The 10,458-nt window shown below is 46.7% G+C and overlaps 1 long non-coding RNA gene across 1 annotated transcript; it reads right to left on the reverse strand.

Moving 5' to 3' along the window:
* Positions 1 to 752: 752 nt before the first annotated feature.
* On the reverse strand, positions 753 to 5,542 carry LOC140389632 (uncharacterized). The gene is made up of 3 exons (XR_011934435.1): positions 5,453 to 5,542; positions 4,987 to 5,086; positions 753 to 4,337 (listed from the first exon to the last, which is right to left on the reverse strand). It is a non-coding gene; the product is annotated as an uncharacterized lncRNA (long non-coding RNA).
* Between the last annotated feature and the right edge of the window lie 4,916 nt (positions 5,543 to 10,458).

Raw genomic sequence — 10,458 nt, forward strand, 5'->3', positions numbered from 1 at the left:
GCAGAACCGGTCAATTGGATCTGAACGCTAGTCTTTCATGCTACCAAAGGGAGTTGTAAGGCATGTGAGAATTTTGACCCAGCCAATGGCACACACATCTAGGCATGGGTGATCCGGAGGATGATCCGTCTGGGAGAAGAATGTACAGGAGCTAGATAAGCCCAAACCCACGAGGGCGGGGAAAATGAACCCCTTCCGAACCAACTCATAGAATTTACAGTGCAGATGGAAGCCATTCGGCCCATGGAGTTGGCAACAGCCCTTGGAAAGAGCACCCTACCCAAGCCCACACCTCTACCCATAACCCAGTAATCCCATGTAACCTTTTTGGACACTAAGGGCAATTTAGATGGCCAATCAACCTAACCCGCATATCTTTGGACTGTGGGAGGAAACCGGAGCACCCGGAGGAAACTCACGCAGACACGGGGAGAACGTGCAGACTCCACACAGACAGTGACCCAAGCCGGGAATCGAACCTGGGACCTTGGAGCTGTGAAGCAACAGTGCTAACCACTGTGGTACTGTGCCGCCTAACTCGACCCCTGGTCCGGTGTGATGTAACGAGGGGAGGGGCAGGAATAGGGATGGTAACTACAGCGGGTATCCACCCCTACATGCTCCTCCCACTCCTAGAAGCAGAGATCAGCCCCGAAGGGACCCCAGGCATTCACCTCCACAGGGACGATGTTACAATCGAGGCCAGACAGATTTAGATTTAGATTCAGATTTATTGTCACGTGTACCGAGGTACAGTGAAAAATATTGTTCTGTGTACAGTCCAGGCAGATCGTTCCATGCACGAAAAAAAAACATAGAACATAAATACACAATGTAAATACATTGACATGGGCATCGGGTGAAGCATGCAGGAGTGTAGTGCTGCACAGTAGAGAAGATGCGTAGAAAGATCAGTTCAGTCCATAAGACGGTCATTCATGAGTCTGGTAACAGTGGGGAAGAAGCTGTTTTTCAATCTGTCAGTGCGTGTTCTCAGAATTTTGTATCTTCTGCCCAATGGAAGAGGTTGGAAGAGAGAATAACCCAGGTGGGAGGGGTCTTTGATTATGCTGCCCGCTTTCTCCAAGGCAGTGGGAGGTGTAGATAGAGTCAACGGATGGGAGGTGGGTTTGCATGAGACTGGGCTGTGTTTACGACTCTATCGTTTCTTACAGTCTTGGGTTGAGCAATTGCCATACCAGGCTGTGATGCAGCCAGTTAGCTTTCTATGGTGCATCTGTAAAAATTGTTAAGAGTCAATATGGACTTGCCGAATTTCCTTTATTTCCTGAGGAAGTATTGGTGCTATTGTGCTTTGTTGGTCGTAGCTGGGTGCACCAGGACAGATTGTTGATGATGTGTACACCGAGGAATTTGAAGCCATCTCCATCTCCACCTTGGCACCATTGATACAGACACTTCGCTTCCTGAAGCCAATGACCAGCTCCACAGTTTTTCTGACATTGAGGGAAAGATTTGTGTCTTTGCAACATGCCACTAGGTTCTCTATCTTCCTTCTGTACTCTGACTCATCATTGTTTGAGATCCGACCCACTATGGTCGTGTCATCAGCAAATTTGGAGATGAAGTTGGAGCCACATTTTGCCACACAGTCGTGTGTGTATAGGGAGTAAGGGGCTAAGTACGCAGCCTTGTGGGGTCCTGATATAGAGGATTAGCGAGGAGGAGGTGTCATTGTTTATCCTTACTGATAGTGGTCTGTGGGTCAGGAAGTCGAGGGAGGAGCCAAGTCCCAGGTTTTGGAGTTTGAATATGAGCTTGGCTGGGATTATGGTGTTGAAGGCAGAGCTGTAGTCAATGAATAAGAGTCCATGTTGTCGAGATGCTCTTGGGATGAGTGTAGGGCCAGGGAGATAGTGTTTGCTGTGGACAGGTTGTGGTGGTATGCGAATTGCAGTGGATCAAGGCATTCTGCAAGTATTGAGTTAATGTGTCTCAGGACCAACCTATCGAAGCACTTCATAATGACAGATGTCAAGGCCATCGGAAGGTAGTCATTGAGGCGCGTTGCCTAGTTCATCTTTGGCACTGGTATGATGATGGTCTTCTTGAAGCAGGTGGGAACCTCGGAATGGAGTATGGAGAGGTAGCAGATGTCTGCGAACACTCCCGCCAGTTGGTCTGCGCAGGATCAGAATCTCGTCCGTTAGTTCTTGGACGGGATGGGGGAACATCTCTTGTTCAAATGGTTCCACTAAAGCTGTATTATATTGGTAGCCTCTCATTTTCCATAAGATTCAGCAGAATCTATTGTTATTTTGGGAAAGCTAGTCCACCCCTGTTTGCAGTCTCATCTTGGACATTGGTTGAGGAGATTGGCAGGGTTCAGAGGTGCTATCACAGGTGACACAATGTTCCATTCCCATTGGTCAATTGCCCAGCCATCAACGTTCTGAAAAACACTCCCATTGATCTCCAGAAGTAGACTGTAGGAGCTTCAAATATGCAACTGAAGATTGTACTTATTCTGTCTCCGAGACTATCCAAGGCAGAAGATATTAAGCCCAAACCCTGCCTGGGGCACAGTTGCTGTGCTGGTGCTTGGGAGGGTGGGAGCAAATGACTGTGCTTATTTCAGTGGTGGTTAAGCATTTGTGGGCCCAAAGTCCTAATGGATTGGGAAAAAATGGAGAGGGGTTTGGGTGGGCACATAATGGCAAGGGTAGCAAGATGAGTAGCAGTGCATAAATAGTTTGTCATGCTAAAAGTAGGAACATGTGCGTGGAGAGTTAAGAGGGAATTCTCTATTCCGGAAAGCAATGGAGGCTGAGCTCGACAGATCTTTGATTGACAAAGAAGTCAAGGGTTATAGGGTAAGGCAGGAAAGTGGAGTTAAGGTCACTGTCAATGAAGTGTGATGAATGTAAGAAATTGTCATATTTTATGTTTTATATTTATGCAGTAATGTTATTAAAACTTGGGTTAACATGCATTCAGACAGTATGTCTGCTAAAGCTGTGATTAAGGGATCATAAAAGTGAGATAATCATTGAATTTGCACGTGAAGTGTTCTGCTAATAGAATATTGCTTACATTAAAAGAGCAGCGGAGGTATAGATAACTTATTAGGGCTACTGTGATTAGTCCTGGCGAAACAGGTTATGGGGCATCTTGTGAGAAGAGACAGAAGAACATCTTGTGATTTGAGTACTGATGATTAATTGAGGGGGAGGAACCAGGTCTGTCTGAAAAAGTTAATTCTTCCCAAGGATTTTAATCTGAACAGAGGTGTTTCAGTTTTTATCCTGAAAGGTTCTCTCTCCAAAGATTCTGCTCAGAAAAAACAAGTAGAAACTTGATTGTTAGCTTCATTCATGAGTGGTATTTGAACTACATTGGTTTGCTTAATCGGAAAAAATAGTGACAGGCTTAGGAAGTAAGTTCAGGATTTTTCTTATTTCACTTAAGAACTGTTGTAACTGTTAACTGTAAAGCTATTTCTCTGTTGATAATGTGGTTTGTTTTAACATAAAAAATACCTATGGGGTCAGTGTTCTCACTTCTGTGGTGCAGTAACATTTCCTCACCATTTAACAAGTTGCAAATAGTTGGATTCTCATTAGGGATCCTAACAGAAGCCATGAGCGTATTGAATGATGGAGCATGCTTAAGAGTCCGAATGGACTACTTCTGCACCTAATTCATATGTTCCTATGTTAAATAGGAAGAGAAAAGGGCAAATTGACATCAGTGTGGTCAAAAGGGTAACATATTTCTGATGGTAATAGCAGATCAAGAAGGTGCGAGCACAATCATAAGGAGGAACAAGTGTTTCTCTTTGATTAGAGGAGGTGCAAAGTGGGGAAGGAAGGATTGATAATGCCTGGGGATAGTGGGTGGCAGTTCAAAGGATAAGAGAAATGAGAAGTCTGAGAGTCCTCATGAGTCAATTAGAATTTTTTTCCCCAGCACGGCATCTAGGTCTTAGGAGCAACAGTTGTGGCATTTACTTACTCTGCCACGTCTCTCCATGGCTGATGAGAAATTTGTCTGGGTGCCTGTAACCCACTGATGAGGGAGACAACCTTCTTCCTGCTGCTGACTTCCACTTTGAGCACACCTGTCACTGATTCAGAGAACCTGGGGGCACTGGATAGGGTCAAGCTGCAAGTTTCTCCAGAAAGTTACTACCTACCATCAAAATAATCACTTCCCTTTTAAGGAGACTGTCTGAAGTGGCCCCATTGAATTTCCCTACATCCCAGTCGATGAGTTGTTCATTAACATGATTGGAACTGGCAACTCACTGATTGAATTTAAATTAAGCCTGGATATAAACTTGTCTGGACTTCCCATCAACTGCGTCCTTCCTGAATCTGAAGGACACAAAAAAAAGCCTCAGTAAGTCAAGGTTCAAATAGGTACATGGGGTATTTTTGTTTAAAATTTTTTTTTCTCCCAAATGATATTATATGAAGAAAGATATAATTAGCGACTTACCTACTATTGCCATGCACCAATTGTAAAGACAGAAAATGTACCTTTGTTATTAAATTTGAGGTTAAATATTAATTTTCAATTGTCGTGCGAATACATGAAAAGGATTGCACAATAGTGCACAATAATATATTCCAATTTGTAACTGGATAGCACTTCTGATGAAAGGTCATCAACCTGAAATGTTAACCCTGTTTCATTCTCCACAGATGCTGCCTGACCTGCTTCCAGCATTTCTGTTTTTGTTACAGTAAAAAAGCAATATTCACACTTGGTCATACTTGTTAGCTCAATCCATATATATTTGGGTGATCAACAATCAACTTCTTCTGGTATATTTTTAAAAATAATTATGTCTTAGCAACCCTCAATTGTCTGAATTATAAATTACATAAAGTGCAAATGTTGAATTATTGTGAAGAAAAATTAATTATATTTTCCTTGATGAAAAACATGAAGTCAAGCAAAAGTCAGGAACATGAAAGGATGTATGTGTAGGGTTATAAATAATTCATGAAGAATACAGACCGTTTCATTTCTTCATTGCTTTCTGACAGCCCCTGTTGCGCCTCAGGATGAATAGCTGGCAATAGCTCACCAGTTCTTAACCATCCACTCTGCTATCAATCTGAATAGATGAATGTCTAGGATTCAATTTCCTATTACAGCACAAAATTCTTCCAGCATTGAAGAATCCATAATCACGCACAACATCCTTCTCCTAATTACTATAATAATAGATCCTCCATTACTTTGCATGTTGCTATCTTGGTCTGGGTTATTATTCTGTAATAGGAATATATAGAAGCCTTCAAATATTTTTATAGCCACTGATATAAAAGTACTGTATCTCAGTTCTGTGTACACTGCATCAAACCATTTAGATTCATTAAATATTTACAAAATCAATCACTAGAAATGAATCATTAAGTGCTTTATTAGCAATGTTGTGGGCTAGATCACAGCTTCCACGAAAAGATAGAATTATACTTACTGTGTTAATTTGCAGCAAGCTGCATTGTGCTTGATTAAATAAGAAATATAATAAGTAAAGATAGCAACTGAAGCTCCCTGGCAACCGAACATCACAGTGATGCAATAGTACAGCACTCAGTGTTTGTCACACATTAGTATTTGGGTGGAGTCCAAGAAATTAGATTGCAGTCCTTGGTCTGCCAGATTTTAACTAATTGTTTCATGAACAGGACTCAACCTTCCTCTTAATTGACTAAATCCAATCTATTGATACAGCTTTTCTGTTAAATATAGAATCCAACGGCTGGATTTTCAATCTGCAGTCAAGAACCCAGTGTCCAGATCATTTCCATGTTCCGATTCCACGCAGTGTCTGACATCACTGAGGCAATGCTATTTGAAATGAAAAGTCACTAATTGTGCTGGAGTTGAGTTTGATGCCCAGTTAGTGGCGCCAGGTGCTTTATAGAGGTAGGAATCACCTTTAGATTTCCGTGCTCAGTGGCAGGCAGTGACCATGGTAGGTTTGCCATTGGCTTGCAGAATGGAGCAGGCAGGAGATCAGAGAGCCAGACAGGTCATTGTGCATACAAGTGGCTAAATGGCCAAGTAGATGGAACTTGACCCCTCTGTATGAATCCCCCTATTTTCCCTTTACATTTCTTCATCAGTCTTTTCACATATGACTCCTGTATTGCTCCCCACAGCTGAGCACTTGCGTACACCAGACCATTTGCTTTTCATAGAATTTTTTTTTTTACAGTGCAAAAGGAGGCCATTTTGCCCATCGAGTCTGCACCGGAGCACCCTGCTTAAGCCCACAGCTCCAACCTATCCCATAACCCAGTAACCCAATCTAACCTTTTTGGACACTAAGGGCAATTTCGCATGGCCAATCCACCTAACCTGCACATCTTTGGACTGTGGGAGCACGTGGATTACACCCACACAGACACGGAGAGAACGTGCAGACTCCACTCAGGTAAGGCCGGGAATTGAACCTGGGACCCTGTAGCTGTGAAGCAACGGTGCTAACCATTGTGCTACTGTACCGCGAAAGTCTTCACTTTGAAAATCTCCTTCTGATTCTTCCCAGCCCATCAACAAGCTCTTCAAGGAGCTTAATAGGCTGTTAATTGGAAGCGAGCATGTTGCCTGCTCCCTCTGCAACCTCCACACCCACTCGTTGCTTTGCAAATAGCCAGATATTCTGGAGGTGTCGGAAAACTGACATGCCATCCAGGAGCATTGTTGTCAAAGTGCACCCACACCTGACTTTGTCCCCACAGGCATTTGAAAATCAAGCCCAAAGTTACCTATTTTTGATTGTGTAAGTTCAGTTGCTTATTTGTTACACTGGATCTAAATTATTACACCAGTTATATTAATGTGGCAAGAATACATGTTTGTAATATTTTCTCAAGTTATAGCTGCCAATCAATAAATATATGCAAAATAAGGTTAGCAATAAAAAATACTGGCTGCCCAGATGTAGGATTTTGGTCATGCCTGGGTTGGATTAGTAGTCGGGGCAGACAACTCGCGAAGAGGAGCAGAGGCAGACTGGGTGGAAGGAAAGTCTGCGGGCTCCGTCACTGTGTCCAAAATTATTTTTAAAGAATAAAATGCAAAACATCTAACCCCTCACCCCCACACACTCCCCACCACATCTACGCCAACCTATGTTGCACGGCAACTCCTTATTCCTCCCATCTAACTCCCATGGCCCTTGAAGCCCCTACGCCAACTTAGTGGCAACTCATGCCCACACCTACCTTACACCTACCATTTCAATTACCCTAGTATTCACCGTGGGAAAACCTCAGCATCCATGTAGAGATGAGATAAAATTAAGTTCTGTAAACTAAAGTTTGAAGTGTCAACCGCAGTCATCATAAAATTGAAAACAACACTCTCATTCATAAAATTCACATTTACTACATTTACATTCCTTCAACTCAATAAAGCCGCTGCAGCAACAAACATTTCATTCACGAGCACAATCATTATAACAACAAGCAATGGAATTTATAGTTTCACATCAAAGAGTTTATAATCACCGGAGCTGTCAATCAAACTGTAAAATGACAGATTCCCTGTTGCGATAAGAGATGGTTGTGAAATCAGTCATGTGGCACTATTCTCGTAATAGAAATCCTCAGGTTTATGTTGACAGACAGAGTGAAATCGCAAGCAATCATTTTTTTAAACACTCCAGACGTTTTTCAAAGGTTTAAAGGGCAGGACTTTTAAATGCCTTTAAAGCTTGATAGTCGCTTTGACAGATCCCTTTAACAGGTGCTTCTGATGGTTATGACAATTCATTTTGACAGGTTTATGGACAGTTCCAATGAGATTGACAATAATCAGTTTAGGCACTTTTTACACATATTTATACCTACCTTAACCAAAATGCACCTGACCTACTCCAATTAGATGAATGTAGGAAATTGCTATATATTCGGTGGAAATCTCCGTTCCTGAGACTAAGTGTTGACGCCGGGTCAGGATTCGTGGACTTCCACAACAATAAAACTGGTGCCGCACCGAGACCGATTTGCGACAATTGAGAGGCTAACACCGGCACCATGTGGAACGCAATCGATTCAGTGAGAAACGGTGTTGGATTCACCGGGTTCGTGATTAATACTCAGGAGGCTGACAACCAGCAGTCGCAAATACACACCGCACTCCCCACATACACCATCCCAGCCAACAAGATGGTAGCAAGGAGAGCGGCACCGAAATTCACGGCCGACGAGCTTGAGACTCTCCTGGACGGCGTAGAGGAGAGGCAGGCGACCGTGTACCCAAGCCCACAAAGGAGGCTGCCAGTCGCTACCGTTCGCCGTGCCTGAGTGAAAGTGGCAGAGTCAATAAGCGCCACTAGCAACACCATCCGGACTGGCCAACAGTGCCGGAGAAACTGCATAACCTCCTCAGGGCAGCCAGGGTGAGTAGGCAGCGCTGTGCCCCTGGCACCAACCAGCGTCCCACACACCCACAACCCTACCTGCCTCCACCAGGAGCCCGGCTGAATCTCCACCCTGCACCACATGTTGGCACCCATACCGCTGGTCATGGCAGGGTGTCCTGGCCAATGAAGCCACCAGCTACCCACCCCTGGACTGCATATGTCGGACTGTCTAACTCGCCGGGAGCAGGCAAAGACTGGAGGGGGACCGCCGGACCTGTGGCCCTTCACCGTGCAGAGTAGCGGGCCCTGAATGTGGTTGGCAGGCCCAAGAAAAGGAAAGTTGCTGGGATGGAGATCAGCCTCGGGTGAGGAAGTGAGATCCCGCTGAGTTGCGGTTCCCTGTGACACATTCAACCTCCCCTAACACCATGCCCACACCACCCTCAACCCCACACTACCCGCACACCACACTACCCTCAACCCCACACCACCCTCACATCGCACTACCCTCAACCCCACACCACCCTCACACCACACTACCCTCAACCCCACACCACCCTCACACGGCACTACCCTCAACCCCACACCACCCTCACACCGCACTACCCTCAACCCCACACCACCCTCACACCGCACTACCCTCAACCCAACACCACCCTCACACCGCACTACCCTCAACCCCACACCACCCTCACACCGCACTACCCTCAACCCCACACCATCCTCACGCCGCACTACCCTCAACCCCACACCACCCTCACACCACACTACCCTCAACCCCACACCACCCTCACACCGCACTACCCTCAACCACACACCACCCTCACACCGCACTACCCTCAACCCCACACCATCCTCACACCACACTACCCTCAACCCCACACCACCCTCACACCTCACTACCCTCAATCCCACACCACCCTCACACCGCACTACCCTCAACCCCACACCACCCTCACACCGCACTACCCTCAACCCCACACCACCCTCACACCGCACTACCCTCAACCCCACACCACCCTCACACTGCACTACCCTCAACCCCACACCACCCTCACACCGCACTACCCTCAACCCCACACCACCCTCACACTGCACTACACTCAACCCCACACCACCCTCACATCGCACTACCCTCAAACCCACACCACCCTCACACCGCACTGGCCTCAACCACACACCACCCTCACACTGCACTACCCTCAAACACACACCACCCTCAAACCGCACTACCCTCAACACCACACCACCCTCACACCGCACTACCCTCAACCCCACACCACCCTCACACCGCACTACCCTCAACCACACACCACCCTCACACCGCACTACCCTCAACCCCACACCACCCTCACACCGCACTACCATCAACCCAACACCATCCTCACACCGCACTACCCTCAACCCCACACCACCCTCACACCGCACTACCCTCAACCCCACACCATCCTCACACCGCACTACCCTCAACCCCACACCACCCTCACACCGCACTACCCTCAACCCCACACCACCCTCACACCGCACTACCCTCAACCCCACACCACCCTCACACCTCACTACCCTCAACCCCACACCACCCTCACACCGCACTACCCTCAACCCCACACCACCCTCACACCGCACTACCCTCAACCCCACACCACCCTCACACCTCACTACCCTCAACCCCACACCACCCTCACACCGCACTACCCTCAACCCCACACCACCCTCACACCGTACTACCCTCAACCACACACCACCCTCACACCACACTACCCTCAACCCCACACCACCCTCACACCGCACTACCCTCAACCCCACACCACCCTCACACCTCACTACCCTCAACCCCACACCACCCTCACACCGCACTACCCTCAACCACGCACCACCCTCACACCGCACTACACTCAACTACACGCCACCCTCACACCGCACTACCCTCAACCCAACACCACCCTCACACCTCACTACCCTCAACTACACACCACCCTCACACAGCACTACCCTCAACTACACACCACCCTCACACCGCACTACCCTCAATCCCACACCACCCTCACACCGCACTACCCTCAACCCCACACCACCCTCACACTGCACTACACTCAACCCCACACCAC

The sequence above is a fragment of the Scyliorhinus torazame genome, chromosome 2 (assembly GCF_047496885.1).
Source record: "Scyliorhinus torazame isolate Kashiwa2021f chromosome 2, sScyTor2.1, whole genome shotgun sequence".
NCBI lineage: Eukaryota > Metazoa > Chordata > Chondrichthyes > Carcharhiniformes > Scyliorhinidae > Scyliorhinus > Scyliorhinus torazame.